The sequence below is a fragment of the Protopterus annectens genome, chromosome 9.part0 (assembly GCF_019279795.1).
Source record: "Protopterus annectens isolate FY-2018-M chromosome 9.part0, PAN1.0, whole genome shotgun sequence".
Lineage (NCBI taxonomy): Eukaryota > Metazoa > Chordata > Ceratodontiformes > Protopteridae > Protopterus > Protopterus annectens.
The window spans coordinates 1,710,479,346-1,710,503,773 of record NC_056743.1 but is presented as its reverse complement, the minus strand read 5'-3'; the positions used below and the strand labels follow the sequence as shown (position 1 = coordinate 1,710,503,773).

General features: G+C 45.1%; 1 protein-coding gene across 5 annotated transcripts in view; it reads right to left on the bottom strand.

The window, feature by feature from the left end:
• The window catches only part of RAVER1 (ribonucleoprotein, PTB binding 1), a 2,969,353-nt gene that overhangs the window by 536,457 nt on the left and 2,408,468 nt on the right, over window positions 1–24,428 (bottom strand). The gene's annotated exons all lie outside the window — the stretch shown is intronic.

The following is a 24,428-nucleotide window of genomic DNA, read 5'->3' as shown; positions in this document are numbered from 1 at the left end:
CACGTGGCTCATGCGTCATTTTTTTAGCTTTAGAAGTTGCTTTTGTCTTTGGTTTTGCAGCTGTCGGTTTCATATAAAAATGTTGAGGCCTGAATATACCCTCAGAAGCCGGTGCCTGCTCAGCGGCTCCGGACCCATCCAAGGGTGAGACATCCGTAGGTACAATACTTTGAGTATCTCGCGGCATGCCGGACTCCAAGTGGGTCTCGGTAGGGGCCTGCACCTCGTAAGTAACGGGCATCACGGGCTGCGAAAGCGCTTCACTGAGTACCGGCGAACCGGCGACTGGCTTAGGAGAAGCTTTGTCAGTTTTGGACCTCGATGGTCTGTCTCTGTCCTTTTCTTTGCATTTACACTGTACTCCCGTAGTCGGACTGCTATCCGATGATATCTCAGGGTAATTAAATGTTTCCCAAATATTTTGAGGTAAAAATATACCGACGCTTAATAGTGCGTCGGTTAAATTTAGCACAAAAACCGACAGCCAGGCATGTTGTGATCAGGGCCTAGGCAAGGAATACAGTATAAATGGAAATCCTTATGAGGTACTTGCTTCCCACAAGTAATACAATTATTAACTTTTTCTGACATCGGTATGGAGCAAGAAAAAAGTTTCCGCAACAGGGTACTTAGCTTTAGTGAAGTCTTTGGTTCTGAAACTAACTCGAATATTTCGGGAGTCGCCCGACCGGCACTTGCGAACTGCTTCTACTTCGGGCACCGCACGGCAAGAAAGATGACAGAAAATGGCATTGGCTGCTTGTTTTATACCCCTGACAACCTGACGTCATGGAAGAGGAGACAGCAACCAACGCAGGACCCAAGACTTTGGAATTCAGGCCGATTGAAGGCAACCTGCCAGCAGATTACCCAAATGTAATAACTGCAACAATGAAACACGAAGAACATCCAGCTCCTTTTTTAAAACGTAGGGCCAAAAATTCAAGGATGTTATGTACTGGAGCCGAAAAACATTCAACATGATTGTGTTGTGCCCAATAGACAAATCTTTTCCATTTACTGGAATAGAGTTTACGTGTTGAAGGTTTATGTGAAGATAAAAGCAGATGTCAGACAGGGGAAGACAGCTTAGGTTGTCTGGCTATTAATGGAATTGGAGAAGCCAGGCCATCAGCCTGAAGTTTGATACGTCTGGATGGATCATGCCTATCGGGTGAGACAGGAGGTCTGGAGTCAGATCCGGAACCCAAGGCTGAAGTAAGTGAGGCCAAAGGAAGGGGAACCAAATCCATTGTGGCCAGTAAGGTGAAATGAGGATGACTTTGCTCTTCAACATGGCTGTTTTCTGCAGGAAGTTTGGAATGAGCAGAATTGGTGGATAGGTGTACAGTAGACTGGGGGGGGTGCAATCGTGAAGTAAAGCATCCCTTGGTAATTCCCCCTGCAGGGTAGATTGGGGCAAAGTAGCTCCAGTAATTATTGTTTAGGGGGAGAAACAAAAAGATCACAGCAAGGTTGGCTCCACTAATGAAAAATCATTTATGTCATGTTCTTGTTGAGAGACCACTCACGAGGCAGAGGAATACCATTGCTCAACTTGGTCTGCTATCACGCTGGATTTCCCAGGAATGTGCATTGCTATGAGAAAACGGTTGGATGAGTTCTTCCACTGCCATACTTTGAGTGCTTCTTGACACAGGGGGTAAAGATCTGGCCCCTCCTTGTTTGTTGATGCACCAAACAACTGACATATTGTCTGTTTCAATTGCAATTGTTCCTGAAGGAATACTTCTTGAAATTGGAGGTGGGAAGGGAAAGGTACAATGTTAAAAGCACGGCTCTCATCTCTAGAACGTCAATATACAAATTGGCCTCTTCAGGGGACCAAGTTTCTTGGACCGTTTTCCCCGGAAAGTGCCCCCCCACACACACACACTAAGTGGGTAGCGTCTGTGGTTACTAAAGCCTTGGGCTGAGGGAGAATGAATGGGTGAGCCTTGTAGAACCTGATCGGACTGAATCCACCACCTGAGATCTCTCTTTCATATGTGAGTGATTTGTATCAAGAGTTTACATGGGTTGTCAAAGTATCGACCACTGTGTTGCTAGCATCCACTGTAAAATCCTCATGTAAAATCTGGCTAAAGGTAGTAGTGTTATTGCCATGGACATTGATCCTGGAGCTTGAAGGACCAAGTGGGACAAAATCTTAGTACTGCAGATTATTTTTCTGGAATGTGGTCTTATAGTCTGAACTCTTGAAGGAGGCAGTGAAGTTATCAGTGACTTTGTGCTGAACAGTGCTCCTATGAATTCCAAATTCTGAGTTGGTTCCAGTTGAAACTTGTTGTAGCTTAAGGTTATCCCCAAATGAGAACACGTCTGGAGAACCTTTTGCTGTTTAGGTGTCAAGCTTTAGGTATTCAATTACCTAAAGCTTCGACTATATGATATAGACCCTCAGGAGCACTGGTCAGGTCTGTCAAAGAAAGAACCTCCGGAACTCTGATTTTGCAGGCCACCTCTGCTGCTGAGGTGGCATCAGCCATTGGAGTACACTCCTCTGCCTCTTGGGGAACTTTCTCCACATGTGCCCTGGAAAGGACCCTGGGAATTCCTGAACCATGACTTCTGACCACCTCGTAGATTCCTAGAAAAGGATCTTTGGGAGGTCTAAGAACATATGCCCACAGCAGAAAGGTTTTTTTCATCCTTCTCACACCTGGATAATGTGTCTTTTACCTTGGGGCCAAAAAGAGATGCACCATCAAAGAGAACATTGATGGACAATGACTTGAAGGGCTCTGCAAAATCACGTAAGTACATCCAGGCATGTCTCCTGATGGCAATGTCTGAAGTTGAACCCGCTGCCCTTGAGATTCCTTCGGCTACATATGAAATGGGCCTCATGGAAGAATTTGAAATAGACTGCAGGGTAGCCAACTGAAAAGTCACAGATGACTGCACCTCTGCAGAAACAGATCCTGATACAGTATTTGATAGCTCCTTAGTAAAATCTCTTTGTAATCTTTTAAAATGTGCCAAACAATTCAGTGATCGTAAGGCGAAGGTCGCTGAAGCATAGACATGCTTCCCAAACCTGTTCATCATCACCCTTGACTCCCTGTTAGGGGGATGAACAGTGGAACTCTGCTTGGCAACTTCATTCTTTGTTGCTGATGCCATGACCATGGCAACAATGGAGACGCATTTACCAAAAAACTGTTTATCCAAAGGCGATGCTACAATCTTGTCTGGTCTCCTAGGTATTGGTTCAACTGTGTCAGGTTCCTTCCACGCCCGCCAAGAGATTAACTCATTAAGCCCATCAGTGGGTGGAGTAACCCAGGAGGCAGATGGGCCAGAACCAAAAGCCTCCAGGAATACAAACTCCTTGAATGGGTGGGAGGTTGGCATGGACCAGGGTTTGATTCTCAGATGGGGTAAATGGCTAGGCTTAAAATGGCCCACAAAGGCAGTTAGCCTAGTACTAACCTATGAATGAAGGGTTGGTGGGCGTCCAGCCACCTCTCTGCTTTAAGATCCTGAGGATGTCTCCAAATGAGTCATCTTCAGGAGGTGACACTTCACCTTCATTGAAGTCTGTACCTTTGGTAACAGACTCCTCTGGGGAGTCTAAGTGCTTCTCCTCTTACATGCCTTCTTTCACGAGATGACTTCAGTGGGATGCTCTGGGGAGGTATCGGAAGAAATCAAGATACCCTGTTGGGAAGCCTGGGGGTCCTCAGATTGGCTGTCACTGTGGTAAAGAGTGATGAAGCTCTGACCGGAGAAACATCAAGGTAGAAGGCTTAGGTTCCAAGGGGGTTGGATCCTTCTGTTCTGTCCAGGCAGAAAAAACTCTCTTCACAGCCACAAAGGCAGACTGCTCCAGAGAAAGGGAAGACTTCGGATTTGAAAAGACAACCTTTAGGACTGCTGTCTTCCCCTGCTCTGAAGGTAATCTCCCAGAGGTGGTAGCCAGAGCCAAACTATGCAGTGCCGAGGCTCTGAGATGCAAAAACAGCTCCAAAAGCTTTGGAGCCGATTCCCAACACCTCGGATCTGACAGGGAAGCTTTGGCTCCAACAGATCTCTGGTTCCAACTGAACCAGAGTATTCAGGGTAAGCTCTGGATCCGAAGATATTACTCTCTTCGGATCTGAGCCGGGTGGAGTCAGACGGCTCAGATCCAGGTACTCAGACAGTTACAGGAGGAACTTGTAGTGGGGGTATAGTAGATGAATGGGTCTCACGGACCCAAGGGGTATGAGCTGGTAAAACGCCCATCTGACTCTGTGCCGAAAGAATCTTCCTCATCACTCTTTCCACATCATACTCTGTCAAACCCCTGGAAGAACAAGTGGAGATAGAGGGGGACCTGGGTAGCTCCAAGTAAGGTGAAGGCACCCTTGATGATATTGGATCCACAGAAGGTGAATATCTAGCTCTAGGTAGTAAAATAACTTTGGATCTGGTAGGGCTAGAAGCAGTTGGCTCCAATGTTTTTTTCATCAGATCTGAGGAAGTCTGGTCCAGTAATTTTTTTTTCTTTTTTGGATCCAATGGTGAGGTTGGATCTTTCTTGGTCCTTTTTTTTTTGGAAGGCTCCAAAACTGTACAAAGCTTTGGAGATTATGATCTCGATTGGTCTCCAGATAAAGCTTCTCCTAAGGCTGAAGGAAGTAAGCCTTTTGAGATCAGTTTGTTCTTTATTTCAAAATGAGCCCCAGGGTTATGGAGCAATCTCCCTAAAGATGCCAGGGACCTAAGCAGTACACACACACAGTGTGGGCATCAGATATGGGAAGTTTATGCCCACAGTTAACACATGTTTTTTTAAATCCTGTAGTGCCTTTTTCTGCCATTACTGATAACTGACAAATCACAGCCAAACTAAGGGGGAAAAAAGATTAAGATTTAAGTAATAACAAAATTTCTTTTTTAAGGGCAGCAAAGAAGAAAAAGAAAACTACCGACAATGGTATTAAAGAGTAAACCTACACCAAGTGCAGGGAAGAAGATAAATACTAACAATAGTATTCAAGAGGTAATACTGTACAGCAGTTGTGAAGAGAAGGAAGTACTAACAATAATACAAAATATATGGAAATGTAAGGGACACACAAAAAGCTTTTAAATATTAGCTGAAAAATAAACAGAAGGAAATTATTTAAATTTTATAACACTTACCTGCTTGACAGCTAAGGTCAACCATGTCCTTGGGATGGGAAAGCTCCACCACAGCACCTGGCGATAACTTTAGACTCTGGTTTTCAAAATAAATAGACAAAGAGGAAAGACGACTACACAGGGTCTTGGGGACAAATGCTTGGCAGAGAGAACACTGCGTATGGTCGTGAGAAGCACCCAAAAAGAAGAGAGACTACTCATGATGACCTTTATGGAGAATATATGCCTGCCATACTGACATTTTTCCTTTATGGATGACATGTAAACTCACAAAAATACAAAAACAGAAGATAAAAGGAAAACCCAGCAGGGCTCTTATCTGAAACAAGGCTCAGTAATCAGCACAGAAGAGTTTCAGACTGACATTCAATGATGGCATTTGGAATGGCAACAAGACGTTCTGAGGTATGTACATCCCATTTATCACCTTTATGCCCTACTACTTGTGCTGGAAGCATACGTGTGATGTATGACATCTCTAAATTCTAAAGGCTTTAGTATGCTGGCTATCCTTGGCAGGACAGCCCTTACATCATAAATACTGCAGCAGTAATATGGAAACACATCAACTCATGTTAACATGTTCACAGTTACAAATATTATACATCATGTACATTCTTTTATACAATCATCAATCCAGCATTACATAAATTACTCAATCCCTGCCTTCCCTTAAGCCTCAATCCTTCTCCAAAACATTATTCTGCAAATGGCGCAGTGGTTAACATTGTCACCTCACAGCAAGAGGTTCTCCGGTTCAATTCTTGGCTGGGGTGTCTTCTGTGTGGAGTTTGCATGTTCTCCATGTGTTCATGTGGGTTTCCTCCGGGTACTCCTGTTTCCTCCCACATTCCAAAGACATGCATCTGGAGCATTTCTCCCCGGGGCCTCCGCTGAAAACAGGCTCTGTGGAACCTAGTCAGACTTGCCCGGTCAACAAATGATAAATAAATAAATAAATATATTGCTCCCATCTATAGTCATTTTTTAATTCCTTAACTTCCACTCCATTACAGCCTGAAAGATAAGGACGTGGATAATTCAGATAAGGATGTGAATATGCGACTCCTTTGGTCCTCATATAAGCTACTATTGGTACCAGGCATAATTAAAAAAAAAAAAACTCTAGGTGCAGTACAGTGTCCAGAGTGCAAGGAGGTAAACTGGAAATGGTGATCCCCCACCTTGAATTTTAAAACTTATTGGTGCTTGATGCAGATTACACCATGGAGAGATGTGCATTCTTCATGTCCATCATCATTAACAATGTTCCAGGTATAAGAAGGGGTAGGACGGACTGAAAAACAAGATTTTTTTTGTTCACTTTTTGCCACTCTGCCTGCAAATTATTAAGTCTCCCGCTATAGATCTTCAGCCGATTCATTTTCCCTACAGTGGCATCTCTAGAATGGTATTGAGAGAAAACCAGAGGCGCCATCAGCCACGCAGATGATCTGTGCCCCTGTCAGCACCCAGGTAAAGACAGCATTTTTTATGAGCCCCTAAAACAGACTCTGTTGGCAGACGTACCCACCTTTGCCACAGAGGGGTGTTCTATTCCCCATACATGTGCTTGCCTTCACCCACATGCTGAGGACTGCTGTCATGAGCTTGGGATCAGCAAGCCCAAGTCCCACATCTTGGCAAAGTTTGTGCCATGTAGCCTTCAAATCAGCTGAGTGAAAGCCACCTCTACCTCCACTCAAGGAAAGGTGAGCCAGAGTCAGTGGCTCACTACCACCCTGCCCTGTCAGACTCTTTTAGCACCAGAGCTATTATTCAAACTCAGATCACCTGGATCATAGTCAGGACATTATCCCTCTAAAGCACACAGCACAACAGCATGGTAAACATGTTGAACTTTGGTAGTTTCAAAAAGATACTGAGGCCTTAAGAAAGCTCAGACAGGCCACCAAGGCTTTTTCTTTTTTTAAACAATGAGTAACAGCCTCCTTTGTTGGGGATAGGGCCTACCTCTATGCCTCCTTGCAGGAGAAGTTGCTGCAGAAGATGAAGAGACACTTCAACTGGTTCTTGTAGGATGGCAGAGATCCCCAAGAAAGAGTCTCAACCACATATGCTTTCTTAAGGGTGACCCCACAGCAGGTATCCTGGAGGCTACATCTGTACTTAGTATGCTTCTCAACCTTCTGTGTAATCTAGGGAAGTTTACAATCTATCACATAAAAGATTCATGCTTTTTTCATCAGTTAGGTTTTCTACTAGTCAGAAGATTTCACCCTGGTATGCAGCCACAGAGTTCATAAACTCTTTGTGACCATGCTGCTGTTTTCAGAGAGTTTGTCTTGAATCCAGTGAAATCCAAGCACAAGAGAAGTACTTCTGATTGTTCTGGCATTTGTGAATCTCATTTAGACTGCACTGTTTCTATATTTCTAAAGTATTTGTTACACTTTGTTGTGCTTTATAATTGTAAAGTCTCTTTGCATTTCAGTGACCTCTATGCTTTCGCCTGCACTGTTGAGCAATTTTTATTAGTGTGTTTCCTGGTTTATTCAGTTGATTGTAATTTACTTCCTCACACCTCTGGGCTTTATCCTTATGATTTTACATGAATGAGTCTTAGGACTGCACTCTAGTGTAGCCAGGTCTGTACTGAGGCTGGGAATCGCAAAGAAATATGTTTGAGTGTGGTTAACCACAAGGCTGTATTGTGTGTTTAGTCAGCTTTCATTGCCTGTAGAAAGTCTGATTGCTTGTCTGATACTGCCCATCGCACAGTGGATTTTAACAATACTCTACAATCGCAGAAACATAGAACTGATGTTCTCACTATAAAACTACCCTTGAAATGTTCTCAGTCCCCAGATATGGAAACAGAAACTAGCCAATATAATGCCAAGCACTGCCCCTCTTGTTCATATGCTCTACTCCTTTTGCAACCTTTTACTCAAATAAAAGGAGCCTGTAACTATGGATATGAATTCTCCTGCTATCTCTACAGCCAGTTTAGTGGACGTAAGGATCCTACAGCAACGTAACAACTGCCTCATATTTACTGACAACAATCTAATTCTTAAACTGATAAGGTATATGACACATGTAATTGCACAATGCCGCTAGAGGCAAAGCTCTCACATACAAGCATTCATAATACCAATCAGGTTGTCAGTAACACACACAAAGGATCAGATGCATAGGCCCTTCTATGCTGAGGCTCTTAAATATAATCCTCCTAAATCCCAAACCCCTGCCACACATTACACCTATAATAAATATCCTCAGCAGCCCACAAAGCACTCCACTGAAACAACACCCACCACAACACACATAACCACCTCTTATAGTGCCTCAACTTCTAAGTCCATAAGGCACACCACCACAAAACCCAATATTTTGATCACAGTAGACGCCACTGTGAGACAACAAAGATGTCCCACCCGTCAGGGTGATTAAGGAGAAAGCCACAGTCATTTGCCTACCACAGGCCAGGATGTATTACGTCAGGGGTTCCCAAAGTGTGTGCTGTGGCACCCTGGGGAGCCATGGCTTCCTCACAGGGGTGCCGCGAACTAATACCCTTCATCTACGATTTGTTTTTCTTTTGTTTTTCAATTTTTGAGCTGACGTCATCGCGTGCACGATTATGTCAGCTCTGTCAGGGCTACCAGCCTGTCGGAATTGAGCAAAGAGCTCACGCATTTCCGGCATCCCTGATTTTTGAAGAAAGCAATAGTCAACATTGCAGAGCACTAAAGACTGTGAAATATTAACTTGGCTGTACATTGTAATGAGATGATTTCATATATCACTGCATGACAGAATCCACCAGGAAAATATAGGTACGGTGACTCGGGACTTTATGCTAGGATTTTAATACTACATCTGGAAACAGTTTTGTCTTATAGTAAAAAGTTATGTCTTACCATAACATTCCATCTGTATTGTTGATCCTCATTCAGTCATTACGTATGGGTATCAGTTCCGAGCCGACCATCTTCCAAGCTCGCGTCAGCTGCAAACTCTCGAGCTAAACTCTTACCCAGAATTCCCCTCCCCCTGTTACCTCAGATTGAGTTTGCAAGTCAAAAGAAGGTAAAGGCTACCTCTGGTCAAAGGACCTAAAAGAACCGGATGGTGAGATCCACTACAAGCCACAGGAGGGGGAAGAAGGGAGGGTCGTAATGAGTGAACGAAGATCAACAATACAGATGAATTGTTATGGTAAGACATAACTTCATCTGATATTGTTAATCCTTGTTCATTCCTTACATATGGGACAGAGTCCTCAGCTACCTCTATTCCTGGGAGGCTCTCATGGAAGGACATTCCTGAGCACCATAGAACCAAAAGATGCTCTTCCCCTGGAGGCCAAATCCAATTTGTAATGATTGAAGGTGGTATGAGGTGTAGCCCAAGTTGCAGCTGCACAGATATCATGTAAAGAAGCTCTGGCATGGAAGGCAGCAGAAGCTGTCACTGACCTTGTCGAATGAGCCTTTATGGTAGTAGGCAATGGAATATTACGTTGTGTATAAATGACGGTCACAAGGTCTTTCAACCATCTAGCCAATGTGACCTTAGCAACAGCACATCCTAATCTAGGTCCAGAATAGGTCAAAAATAACTGGTCTGATTTAAGAGATGCAATGATATTGCAGCCAAATGAACTCAAATGAACTTCCTGTTCAAGTAGAAGCAAATTTGCCTGTGAATAGCTAGGGTATGTAGGCAATACTCTCCTTTGTTTGAATGATTGGGGAAGAAAACTGGCAGTTCAATGGTTTGATTAATGGACATTTCAGCGATCACTTTTGGCAGACATGAAGGATTAGTTCTCAAAGACACTCTCTCCCTCTATGAAAAATCAAGTACGGACTCTTGATGCATAAGGCTTGAAGCTCAGAGATACATCTGGCAGAAGTAATGGCGACCAAAAACAAGGTTTTCCATGACAAATATTTGAGGTTCCAAGAAGAAGCTGGTTCGAAAGGTGGCATTGTCAGAGCTTGTAGAACTAATGACAGGTCCCATGGTTGAATAGGTTCTCTAAAAGGGGGCTTCAGATGATTCACACCTTTTATGAAGGTCTTGCATAATTTGTGTGACATAAGAGAGGAGTCTTGGACACCCTCATGGAAATTTGATATTGCAGCCAAATGAACTCTAATGGTAAAGGCCGACAGACCCGATTTAAATAGGTCGGCCAGATACTCTAGTATTATCAACACTGGTGCTGAGAAGGGATCTACTTATTTTTCTTTCAGCCATCAGGTAAATCTTTTCCACTTGCTTAGATAAGTAATTCTAGTGGAAGACTTATGAGATGCAATAAGAATGTCCCGTACTGGTAAAGAAAGATCATTCTGCTTGGCAATCAAGGGAATTGGATAAGCCAAGCTGTGAGCTTCAGGCTGTCCAAGTTGGGATGAATCAGGTTCTGTGGATGTGAGATCAATCCCGGGGTTGGATGGAGAATCCATGGTTGATCTAGCAGGTGAGGCCAAAGGAAGGGGAACCAAATCTGACAAGGCCAATATGGTGCTATGAGGATCACCTTGCTCTTCAACCGACGGGCTTTCTTCAGAAACTGGGGAATGAGGGGGAGAGATGGGAATGCATAAAGAAGACCCGAGGGCCAATCGTGGACTAGAGTGTCCTTGGGTGACTGTCCCGGAGGGGGAATCAGGGCGAAGTAGTTGCTGCATTTGTAGTTGGTTGGGGATGCACAGAGGTCGCAGCAAGGACGGCCCCAGTGGTGGAAGATCTCCGCTGCTATCAAGGGATTCAGGGACCACTCATGAGGTTGCAGAATGCACCTGCTGAGTCTGTCTGCTATCATAGGTTCATAGGTTCATACTAGGCTATCTGCCCAAGGGCATTTATAAGCCTAGCCCATAGTTATTTGGCTTTCGCCACCCCTTTAGTTTGAATAAAACTATGCCTATTATTTTGCTGTGCCTCTGTCAAGCAGTGACACTGAAGTAATCCCTGGGGTATATCTGCGATCCCCCATCCATTGGTCAAAATTCCTCTTGAACAAGGCCAGCGAGGTGCTCTGCCTCACATGTACCGGGATTTTGTTCCACAGCATAGGGAGTCTCTGGGTGATGAATCTGTCCCTCCAGCATGTTCTATTAATAACCGTGTCAAGGTTTAAGTCTCCGCCCTTGTGGTTCTGAGGGATCTAGATTTTTTGAGGTGAAGCATATTCATCAGATCAGGGTTTGACATGGCCTTATATGTCAGGCACAGGTCACCTCTGAGCAAGCGGTATGAGACTGAATAGAGCTGGAGTTCTTTCAGTCGGGCAGCATAAGACATATTTTTGAGACCCTTTATCCTTTTGGTGAGGAACTTTTGGGGCCTTTCCAGCTGCTGCAGGTGTCTGGTCAGATACATTCCGAATGGGGCATTGTACTCAATCATAGGTCTAATGAGTGATGAGTACAGGGGGGCGATGACCTCCCTTGATCTAGATGTGAATCCCTTCATGATCAGGTGGGCAATGTAGAAGGTTTTCCTAACTACTTTAGCAACATGAGTGTCAAACGAAGGCTACTGTCAACCTGGGTCCCCAGATCCCTGATGACTTCTTCTGTGCTCAGTGGATTGCCACCTATATGGTAGCTAGGGGTAACCTTGTTTTTCCCGAAGGGTATGACTATGCATTTCTTGGCATTTAACTTTAGGCCATGGCTCTGGCACCAGTTATCCGCTTCTGTGAGGCCCTTCTGAAGGATATCTGTGTCAGATGTGTTTTCGACTATGGCTCCCAGTTTGCAGTCATCTGCAAACTTTGTCAGCCATAACCCTCCTGTGTTTGCTTGTACTTCAGAAAAGTAGATGCCGAACAAGAGTGGACCCAGGACTGAGCCCTGTGGGACACCACTTGTGACAGGCTTTGAGTCTGACATGGCTCCAGCAACTCTGACCCTGTGGGTTCTGTCACTTAGCCAGTTTGCAACCCATCTTGTGATGTATGGGTTTACATTCAAGCTGATGAGTTTTTGATGATACCTGAGTGGGGTATTGTGTCAAGGCCTTTGCCAGGTCAAGGTAGGCTGTATGGACTGCCTTTCCTCATCAATGGCCTTGGTGACTGTCTCGAAAAGTCAACCAAGTTTAAAAGGCATGATCTGCCTTTGACAAAGCCAAACTGGGTTGGATCCAAAGTCTGCAAGTTCCCTATGTCTTTATTTATGAGTTCCATTATGATCCTCTCCATGGCTTTGCAGATAAGGTTTGTCAAGCTAATGGGACGGTAATTTCCAGGGTCGGTGGAGGCACCGCCTTGTGAAGTGGGACCACAGTCGCCAGGCGCCACTCCTTGGGTACGTATCCTGAGGTGAGGCTAAGATTAAACAGCTGTCCTAACTGCGGGTTTAATTCCTCATTGAGTTCCTGGAGCACACAGCCGGGGACACCATCCGTCCCATGGATGCTGTGTTTTTGCTTTGGAGAGAGCAGTTCTCACCTGGGCGTTGGAGATGTTTGGGGGCTACAATCCTCTGGTATAGATATCTCCTTTTGGGGAGGGGGAGAAGTTTGCACTGAACCTGTCAGCCAGTATGTTGGCAATGTGTGTAGGTTCAGTAATCTTCACATCATTTTGAACTAATTCTGAGCATATCTGGGAGTTTCCTCCTAGGTTTCTAACATAGCTAAAGAAGGCCTTATGATTGTCTTTTGAATCCTTGGCGATTTTTCTCTCAAAATTTGCCTTGGATGATTTTATGAGAGCTCTTAGTGTTTTACTTATAATGATCAAAGGTGTCTTACCTTTCAAGGATTTTGCTCTATCTTGTAATAGCTTCCTCCTTTTGTTGTAGAGCTTGTTTATGGCTGGGGTCCACCAGACTGGACGCTTGCCTTTGGTACAAAGAGTCTTAGTTTTGTTTGGGATTGCCTGATCCATGCAGTCCTGTAGGTGCTGGTAGAAGGCATTTGTAAGTGATTCAGCGGTTTGAGTAATGTTTACCACTGGCTCAGGGGCCTTAAAGGAGACCACACTAGTTTTAGAAGTGTGAAGTCGGCTTTTGAGAAGTTTTTCACTGTGGTCTTTTTGTTTCAGGTGGGGTGGGATGAGGACCTCCAGCGAGATTAGTTTATGATCTGATCTCACCAGTGAGGGGTATACTTCCGGTGTTGAACATTGTGATCCCATGTTCGTGATGATGAGATCAAGTATGTTTTCTCCTCTTGTGGGGATGGTGACTAGTTGTTCCATGGCATTTGAGTTTATGAACTCCAGGAACCTTTGGGCTAGAGTGTTTGGGCTTGAGTAGTGTTCCCAGTCTATATTAGGGTAGTTGAAGTCACCTAGTATGATGGTGTTTGGAGATACATTTATCCCTTCCATTGTTTTCAGGAAGGCCATGTGAGGTTCCTGAGTTTGAGAGGGTGGCCTGTAACATGCTACAAATTGCAGAGCAGTCTTGCCTATGGTTAATTGCACCTGGATGGTCTCCGATGCATCGTGCGTTGCCACCAACCTTGAGGTGTGGGTGTCCTTTATGAATATGGACACCCCCCTCCTTTCTTGGTGTTGTCTGGATTTTGGGGCGAACGCATGATATGAGGTGAAACCTGCTAGTGCTGGGGTGCTCTCAGGAGCCTTGAACCAGGTTTCTGTCACAGCACAGACATCAATGTTCTCCATACTGAGAAGGGCCTCGAGTCGTGCATCTTGAGATTGAGACTTCTGGCATTGAGCAGCATTACCCTTAGTTTTTACTTTTTGTGTTCTAGGGTGGTAGGTTTAGAATTTGAGCCTTGCCTAAAAAGGCACTATGGGGTGGCAAGAGCCTTTGCCAATATCCGAAGCCTAGGGGTGACAGGTGCAAGCCGCCCTTGAAGCAGCGTGGCTTGTCCAGCATGTCATCCCAGGCAGACAGACATTGATCCCTTTGAATGACACCAGAATTTAAGCCAATTATTAAAGCTGATCATCTTATCACTGTATTGTGGCATCATTCTAGGTGAAGGTAGGATACTGCTCAAGGTCAGGGTCATACCTGCTTGGCTACATAATCAGAGAGCTCCTCAATGTCTCTTTTCATGTAGTCCAAGGAGGTACGTCTCAGGTCGTTGACACCAGCGTGGACAATGACTGAGTCGTACTTGTACCTGCTGTTGAGAGACCTGAGTGCTTGTGTTATGTGGCGGATTCTAGCGCCCGACAGGCAGCTTACTGTGACCTTCTCCTTACTCAGTCTGGTGAGCGGGACGTCAGTGTGTCTGACTATGGAGTCACCTATGACAAGTATGTTTGGTGTTGTATTTGGCCTTAAGGGCAGTGACTGCTTTGCACACTGATTTTGTTGTTTATGTGTTGTTTGTGTGGTGTATTGAGTTTGCAGTTGCTTGGGTGTCTGCTTTGGAGGCCTCTGCTGTTTAGGTAAATTTTTACTCAGAGCCTCCAGTATGTCTTAGTGTGTTTATGTGTTTGATTCAGTGGTGTGGTTGAGTTATGTGAGACTGGTATTGTGGTGTGTGTAGTTGCCTTCTCCTCCTGCCTGGTCTTGCCAGTCCTGAGTTGAGAGAGCTCAGCCTCCAGTCTGGCTAAATAGCTGCATCTCTCACAAGTGTTAGTGTTACATGGGAGGAGGAGATGGTTGTCCGTGTACATGAGGCAATTGTAACATTGTCTCAGAATTCCCAGATTCACCAAATGGGCAGGAGAGGACGCCAGCATCTGACCCTTCGACATGCTAGAAAGAATTATGAGTTGGTATGAGACAGAAAAGTAGTGGGCTTAGCAGGGAAGTGGGCACTCCTGGGGGGTTTTGCTAGTGAGAGATTTGTATAATATAGGAGTGCTTGACCTGCAAAGAGAATGCTTATAAGACAAGGGATATGCTTATAAGACAAGTGCTGAGCTTTTTGAGAAGAAAAAGCTATTTGGAACAAGTGCTGCACTTTTTAGTGTAGGTGTAAACTAATTGAAGAACAGACTTTCTGGAGCCAGAAAGAGTTTAACCTTGTTTAACCGGCGCTGCCCGATGCTGCTCTAGTGGCAACTCCGCGCTAAAGCACGTTAAAGCGTGCTTGATAGCAGGGGCTGGAAAGAAGCAGGAATAGACCCAAAAGGGAAAATAAAACTACAGTTTCAAGTCAGTAACCACCTCTACGGGGGGCAGGGAAGCTGCTCAATGTTAGTCACTGCCACTGATGAACAGACAGACCTTCCTTCAGCCCAAGCAAAAATGGCCTCACAGAAACTTTCAAACAGTTCAGGAACAGCAAGCCTGTAACTGAACTTTTTTAACTCTCAGAAAAGTGGGAAAAAGCAAGATTTTTTGTTTTTGTTTTTTACAGAGATAGCAGAGGTTCACAAGTAATATCAAGTTATAACAGTGCAGTAAATGACCCCATACAAGAGTGCTAGGTCAAGGACAGAAGATATGCAAGTTTTAAGAAAAAAACGATTTAAAATTAAGTGCAAACAGGAAATTCAGCAAACAGCTTTTGGTTGTGCTCTAAATACAGCTACTAATACAGAAATCAAGTTTAACAAGCCAGAAAATGCTCAAGCTAGGCAGCTATGCAGAAAAACTTAGCAAATAAACAGAGAAAAAATACTTAAAATCTCAAAAGTGGCTCCCTTCTTCTCTCAGCGTTTTTTCTCATGCTGGAACTCCCGGGCATGTGCATTGCTAGAAGAAAATAGGTAGCCATCGCCCATTGCCATATCCTCATAGCCTCTCGACAAAGGGGGTAAGATTTGGTTCCACCCTGTTTGTTGATGTACCAGACCACCGCCATGTTGTCTGAATGTATCGCAATTGTCCCAGATGGCAGCAGGGGATGGAATGCTTGCAACGTCAAAAGCACCACCCTCAGCTCTAGAACATTTATATGCAGTTGGGCCTCCAATTTGGACCAAGTGCCGTGGACTGTCTGTCCCTGACATAGCTCCCCCACCCCATCAGGGAGGTGTCCGTGGTCACTGTAGCCTTAGGCTGCTGGAGGGATCAGGGGCGAGACCATTGTGACGGGTTGTAGGTCATCCACCAATTTAAATCCCACCTGAGAGTTACTCGAATCTTGGCTGAAAGACTATATTGGAAAGGATACCATTGGGTGAGCAGTAGCCATTGTAGAAGCCTCATGTGAAACCTGGCCAGGGGGACAATGGTGATTGAGGCTGCCATGGAGCCCGACAGCTGTAGGACAGAATGAGCTGTGGATTTCACCTTTGAAAGGATTGGGATCAGTTGTTGCTTTATCCTTAGAATTCTGTGAAGTGGAATGGATGCTCTGCAATTCTTTGTATCCAAGATGACCCCTATGAATTCTGTCGACCGAGATGGGGGGAGATTGGATTTTTGCCAGTTTATGGTTATGCCTAGCCTTTGTGCAGAGAGGAGAGAGTATGCCAAGGCTTCTTCCAATAGATGTCTGGTGGGGGTGGAGATGAGCCAGTCGTCTAGGTATGGAAACACTTGGAATAGGTTCTCTAAAAGGGGGCTTCAGATGATTCACACCTTTTATGAAGGTCTTGCATAACTTGTGTGACATAAGAGAGGAGTCTTGGACACCCTCATGGAAATTTGATATTGCAGCCAAATGAACTCTAATGGTAGAGGCCGATAGACCCGATTGAAATAGGTCAGCCAGATACTCTAGTATTATCGACACCGGTGCTGAGAAGGGATCTACTTGTTTTTCTTTCAGCCAACAGGTAAATATTTTCCACTTGCTTAGATAAGTAATTCTAGTGGAAGACTTATGAGATGCAATAAGAATGTCCCATACTAGTAAAGAAAGATCATTCTGCCTGGCAATCAAGGGAATCAGAGAAGCCAAGCTGTGAGCTTCAGGCTGTCCAAGTTGGGATGAATCAGGTTCTGTGGATGTGAGATCAACCCCCGGGGTTGGATGGAGAATCCATGGTTGATCTAGCAGGTGAGACCAAAGGAAGGGGAACCAAATCTGACAAGGCCAATATGGTGCTATGAGGATCACCTTGCTATTCAACTGACGGGCTTTCTTCAGAAACTGGGGAATGAGGGGGAGAGGTGGGAATGCAAAATGAAGACCCGAGGGCCAATCATGGACTAGAGCATCCCTGGGTAACTGTCCCAGAGGGGGAATCAGGGCGAAGTAGTTGCTTCATTTGTAGTTGGCTGGGGATGCAAAGAGGTCGCAGCAAGGATGGCCCCAGCGGTGGAAGATCTCTGCCGCTATCAAGGGATTCGGGGACCACTCATGAGGTTGTAGAATGTACCTGCTGAGTCTGTCTGCTATCACACTGGAACTTCCGGGAATGTGCGTTGCTAGAAGAAAACGGTTGGTAGCCATCGCCCATTGTCATATCCTCATGGCCTCTCCACAAAAGGGGTAAGATTTTGTTCCACCCTGTTTGTTGATGTACCAGACCATCGCCATGTTGTCTAATTGTATTGCAATCGTCCCAGATGGCAGCAGGGGATGGAATGCTTGCAACGCCAGAAGCACCGCCCTCAGCTCTAGAACATTTATATGCAGTTGGGCCTCCAATTCGGAACCAAGTGCCTTGGACTGTCTGCCCCTGACATAGCCCCCCCACACCATAAGAGAGGTGTCCATGGCCACTGTAGCCTTGGGCTGCTGGGGAGAGAAGGGGCGAGACCATTGTGACGGGTTGTGGGTCATCCACCAATTTAAATCCTGTTTGCACCTGTGAGTTACTCGAATCATGGCTGAGAGAGGATATTGGAAAGTATACCATTGGGTGAACAGTAGCCATTGTAGAAGCCTCATGTGAAACCTGGCCAGGGAGACAATGGTGACGGAGGCTGCCAAGGAACCAAACAGCTGTAGGACATAGTGAGCTGTGGATTTCTCCCTTGAAAGGATTGGGATCAGTTGTTGCTTTATCCTTAGAATTCTGTGCTCTGGAATGGATGCTCTGCAATTCTTTGTATCCAAGATGACCCCTATGAATTCTGTGGACTGAGATGGGGTGAGATTGGATTTTTGCCAGTTTATGGTTATGCCTAGCTTTTGTGCAGCAAAGTATGCCAAGGCTTCTTCCAACAGATGTCTGGTGGGGGTGGAGATGAGCCAGTCGTCTAGGTATGGAAACACCTGGAATCTTTGTAGTCGCAAGTGAGCTGTGATGACTGCCATGCACTTTGTGAACACTCTGGGGCTGTAGAGAGTCCAAAGGGCAGTACTCTGAACTGGTAGTGACTGGCTCCCGCATGGAAGCACAGAAATCTTCTCGATGGCCTGTCCACTTTTATGTGGTAGTACGCATCTTGTAGATCTATCGAGCACATCCAATCATCTTTTTTTCCAAAAGTGGGAGGATAGACTGTATTGTGACCATCTGGAATTTTTGTACTTACAAACTTGTTCAATCCACTGAGATCCAAAATTGGTCTCCAGTCCCCGTTTTTCTTTGGAACCAAAAATAGTCTTGAGTAGAATCCGGATCCTATCTGGTCTGGAGGGACTATTTGGATGACTCTTTTTCCTTAGCAGCTTTGCTATCTCTAGTGCTGCTTCTTCCCTTTGAATGGGTGGAACGTCGGGTAGGTTTTTTGAAGGGACAGGACAGGATTGGCCAAGAAGAGTGTCCCTGGAACCCTGGTTACGTGGACCCCCTCTGCCCCGAAAGGGTGGGTGTCTTCCCTGTGAGTTTCTCCCTCTGCCTCTAGGGGAGAAAGTACAGTTTTGTACCTACCATAAATGTAGATGTTCGAGGATTCCCTTGCTGCAGTCCTGACAATTGGGGTATAGTCCGCGTCCCAGTCGGCCCGAATACCAGAGTATAAGGCTGACGTCGGTCATGGCGCCTTAGACTGACGTCAGTACGTCAGGGTACTAATGCGCATGACCGACGCCATTTCCTCAGTCTTTTCTTGCCCCAGATGTCAGAAGACCCAAAAAGACAAGTCCCAAAAACAACCTGCAGCAAAAAAACATGTACAATATATACAGTAATATATACAAAAAATATAAGCATGTAAACTCACCTACACAACCACCCTGAAACACAGAGGGGAAGGAGGGAGGGTAAATTGGACTGCAGCAAGGGAATCCTCGAACATCTACATTTATGGTAGGTACAAAACTGTACTATGTTCTTCGTCTTCCCTTGCTGCAGTCCTGACAATTGGGTAGAATCCCAAAGCAGAGGTAAGGGAGGCTGGCAAATTATAAAGTAGCAGGAGCTGACAACATGCCTTGTAAAACAGCTGTGGCAAAACCAGCTCTAGTCTTAGAGTATATAGGCAGGTGATAATGCCTAGAGAAAGTATGCACTGAACTCCAAGTAGCCGCTTCCAGAATATCCTTAGTTGCCACCCCCCTTAGAAATGCTGTTGAAGTGGCAGTAGCCCTAGTGGAATGAGGCCTAATCCCAGCTGGAACCTCTTTGCCATGATGGGAATAACAAAATGCAATGCAAAAGCCAATCCACCTAGAAATAGTTTGTTTTGACACAGGCTTGCCCTGTGAAGTTAAAGCAAAAGAAACAAGTAACTGCTGAGACTGCCTAAAATCTTTAGTCCTGCTCAAATAATAACGCAATTGCCTGTGTACATCTAAAGTGTGCAAAATCTTTTCCCCTTTATTTTGAGGATCTGCAAAAGACGTAGGCAAATGAATAGTTTGGTTTAAAGCCACACTAGAAACCACCTTAGGCATAAAGGAAGGATTAGTACGTAATGATACCCTGTCCTTATGGAAAATCAATAAGGGCTCTACTGCCATAAGGGCCTGCAACTCAGACACCCTTCTTGCAGAAGTAATAGCCAACAGAAAAGCAGTCTTCCATGACAAATATTTCAATTCAGCAGTAGCTGCAGGCTCAAAAGGTTGTAGAGTAAGTTTTTCCAACACAAAATTGAGATCCCAAGCAGGAGTAGGAGCTCTACGTGGGGGTCTTATATTGTTTGCCCCTCTAAGAAACTGCTTGAACAAAGGATGCGAAAACAAAGGTGGGTCACAATCATAGTGAGCTGAAATTGCTGCAGCATGAATCTTTATGGAAGAGAAAGACAAACCTTTGTCCAATAATTCAGTAAGATATTGAAGAGCCACACTCAAATTAGGCTCTGAAATCTCCAAATTCTTTGCTGTACTCCAAAATAAAAATCTCTTCCATTTTTCTGCGTACACTCTCCTAGTACTAGGCCTTCTAGCTTCCATAATCACATTTAAAACTTGTTGAGGAAGCTGAGACCTACCATGCTTCAACACAGAATATGCCAAGCTGTGAGATGAAGAGATTGAAGCTTGACATTGAGCAGATGACCGTCCTTCTGAGATAACAGATGAGGAATCAGAGGTAAAGGCCATGGAGGCTTCTTTACAAGACTCCTTAGAAGTGGGTACCAGTGTTGCCGAGGCCAATCTGGAGCTATCAAAATCATCCTTGGCCTGTCCTGTCTGACCTTTAGTAATACCTTTGGAAGAAGAGGTAGAGGTGGAAAGGCATAGACATGAAGGTTTTTCCAACTGAAAGACAGAGCATCCACTTTCCAAGCTGTGTGATGAAACCCCTTTGTGCAATACTTTGGCAGCTGGTGGTTTAGTGGAGAAGCGAACAGATCTATGTCTGGAGTTCCCCATGACACTGTCAATTTCTGAAATACATGAAGATCCAGTTTCCACTGTGGGGATCCATGATTTGTCTGCTTAAAACATCTGCTAGGAGTTCTGTGCTCCTGGCAGAAACCTTGCCTGAAGAGTCAGTTGCAGGCTTAACGCAGTCTCCCATAAAATCATTGCTTGCCTGCATAGAGGATAAGAATGTGTTCCCCTTGCTTGTTGATGTACCACATGACAGTTGTGTTGTCTGTCAGAATCAACACCTGCCCTGGAAGAAGTAACTCCTTGAACGCCATCAATGCAAACTGGACTGCTAACATCTCCTTCATGTTGATATGTAGATGCTGTAGTCTGGCAGGCCACTTGTCTTGTATCCACTTTCCATTTAGATGAGCTCCCAAGCAGTGTCCGAGGCATCTGTCGTTAAAATCTGACTCGCCTCTGGCCGGGTCACAGAGAGTCCCTTGTTTAGGTGACATTCCTGAGCCCACCACAAGAATTCCTTTTGAAGGCAAGGTATTATTTGAATGACAGTGTCCAAATCTTGGCAGTGCTGTGCCCATACATTTTGAGATACCATTGCAGCTTCCTCATATGCAGTTTGGCATTGGGAAGCACCAGAATACAAGATGCCATGAACCCTAATGCTTGAAGGACTGTCCTTGCAGTCAGCACGGACTGATGAGATAGTTGATGGAAGTAAAGTGACAGACTCTTTTGTTTGTCCGGGGTTAAAAAGGCCATCTGAGCTGCTGTATTCAGTCTCACACCCAGAAAGCACATGTCTTGAGAGGGTACTAGACTGGACTTTATTTCGTTCACAGAATACCCTAGGCATCTTAGCACTGCTATGACATATTCCAGATGCTGTAGAAGGTGTTCCTTTTTTTGAGCCAGAATCAGGCAGTCGTCCAAGTAAGGATAGATTTGAATGCCTTGAAGCCTGAAGTAAGCTATCACTGGAGCCAGAACCTTTGTGAATACTCTGGGCGCAGTAGATAAGCCAAAGGGCAATGCAGAGAACTGATAATGAAAATCTCCAGTTCGAAACCTGCAGATACTTTCTGCAACTTAGCCTTATAGGCACATGAAGGTAAGCTTCCTTGAGATCCAAAGTTACCATCCAGTGATCTTTGCCCAGCAGAGGTAACAGTTGCTGTAACGTCAACATCTTGAACTTGGGAATGTCCAGATAAGTGTTGAGGATAGATAAATCCAGAATTGGTCTCCACGTGTTCCCCTTCTTTGGTACTAGGAACAGGCGAGAATAAAATCCGAAGCCCCTTTCTGATACAGGGACTGGCTGAATGGCCCCTATCTGGAGTAACTGAGAAACTTGCTTGTGAGCCTCTTTTCTTTGTGGAGGAGGAACATCTGGCATGCCTTTGAAAGGGGCATTGTGTGGAAATAAAATCTGTAACCGTGATGAATAATAGCCAGCACCCATCTGTCTTGAGTGATTAAATCCCAATTTTCTTTGAAAAGAGACAATCTTCCTCCCAAAGGAGCTGCCAGACGAGAGTCCACTGGCAGCTGAAAAGGCAGGTCATTGGTTCTGCTTACGAAAGGACTGACCCCTGCCCTCACCAGAAGTCTGAGCAGGTGAACTGTCTGATCTAGGCCTAAACGAACCTTGAGCCCTGCCCCTACCACGTCTAGACCTACCCCTAGACTGGGAACCATAAGCAGGATATGTCCACCCCTTAGCAGGCCAAATTCTACTAAACTTCGGAGGCTGCACCTGCAAAAATCTTTAACAGTCTGCATAGACTTAGCTTTGTCCTCCATTTTCTTTAAAACTGCTTCCACAGGCGGTCCAAACAACACATCAGACTGTAAAGGAGCATCCAAAATCCTAGTCTTAACATGCTCAGCTAAATTCTGATCCTTCAACCAGGCATGTCTGCGAAGAACAGAACTAGTAGCAGCCACCCTCGAGGAGGCCTGAACAGCATCAAAACCACACTGCAAAGAATGCTTACCCACTTGTTCAGACACATGAACCAAACCCAGCAATTCTTTACACTCAATACCTTCCGCCAAAGCATCCACCTTAGATTTCAATTGTGAAAGGAGATAATTTTGATATTTCAGCATATGAAACTGACAATTCAACGCCTCATGGCTAGAGTGGAAGAAGTATATACTTTCTTACCCCACCTATCCAAAGCCCTTGCCTCTTTATCAGAGGGTACAGGATTTTTAACCACAGAAGCTTTAACACCTTTAGGCCCCTGAGAAACAGTTTCTGGGTCCGCCCTGGGACTCTTAAACAAATACTTATGAGCTTGGGCACCCTATAATACCTATCAGGCTTAACAGGAGCAGGAGGCAAGGAATCAGGGTTCAGAGAAGCCTCTGCAAACATCCTCCACCACATTCAACACAGGAGGAATAGCTAAGGGCCTATGCTGGGGCAAAAACAAAATTCCCTAAGCCTTTTTCTGGAGTCAGAGTAATCTTGGCCTTCCCATTTAAAGTGCTCCTCATGGAGTGAAGAGTCTCTGAAAATGAAAAATCCTCAGGAGGAGAAGCTGAAGGAGTGGGATCATCCACATCAGAATCAGAATAAGTAGGAAACTCTTGCAAGTCTTCCACAGAAGACTCTGAAGCCTGTGAACACTGTTCAAAACTATCAAACTCCTGTTCCACCCTAGGCCTCTTATCAGGTGGGGGCATAGAACCTCTAATCAGAGTAATCAAATCTTCTGCCATTTTAAGCATATGTTTCTTAGGCACAGAGCCGAAATGCTAGGAGAAGCCCCTACAGAAGCTGAACTTGGCCTTCCTCTAAAAGAAGCTTTGGCAACAGAAGGAGAGGCCCTAACTACCTTGGGAAGAGAGGGAAGAACAGTTACCTGAGAAGCCCCTCAGCCTGGCCTACCTCCTGAGAGGGCACATCCTGTAACAGTAAAGTATCTGCCTGAGACTCCATAGAGACTCCTGGCAAAACCTCTGGCTCCCCTGAGCCTTCTAAAGGACCGACGTCCGGGACTGCCGGTTCCTCACCCCTAGACTTCACTGTTTTGTCCTTGCGCTTCTTAGATGAAGCAGGCGTCGGAGTATCCGACGGCATAGTATAATTGCAACGCTTCCCAAACACTAACCTAGCACAATCAAGCCTCCTCTTAATAGTGCGCTTGTTAAATCTAGCACAAGAGCGGCAACCAACAACGTCGTGCTCAGGCCCTAAACAAGGTATACACAAAGTATGATAATCCCTATGCGGTATCTGCTTCCCACAAGAAATACAGTTATTCACTTTTTCTGACATCCGTAAAATACTGAGGCAAGAAAAACCAAAATGTTCTCAACGGGTTACTTAGCCAACTCTGTATTCGGTCTGAAACTCCGGTTTCGGAAAATCTCAGAACGCCAACCTGCACTCGCAAAATTGCTTCTGCATCGGACCATGCGGCAAAAAAGACTGAGGAAATGGCGTCGGTCATGCGCATTAGTACCCTGACGTACTGACGCCAGTCTAAGGCGCCATGACCGACGTCAGCCTTATACTCTGGTATTCGGGCCGACTGGGACGCGGACTATACCCCAATTGTCAGGACTGCAGCAAGGGAAGACGAAGAACATCTCAGCCTGTGTCACGGAAAGGACCCTGAGACTTCTTGAACCATATCTTGCCACTTTTATGGTTTCGTGAGAAAGCACGCTGAGGGAAAAAATAACAGACACCTATGGCAGAAAGGTTCTTACCGTCCTATTCACATCTGACCAGTGCGCTTTTAACTTTGGGTCCAAACAACAGAGAG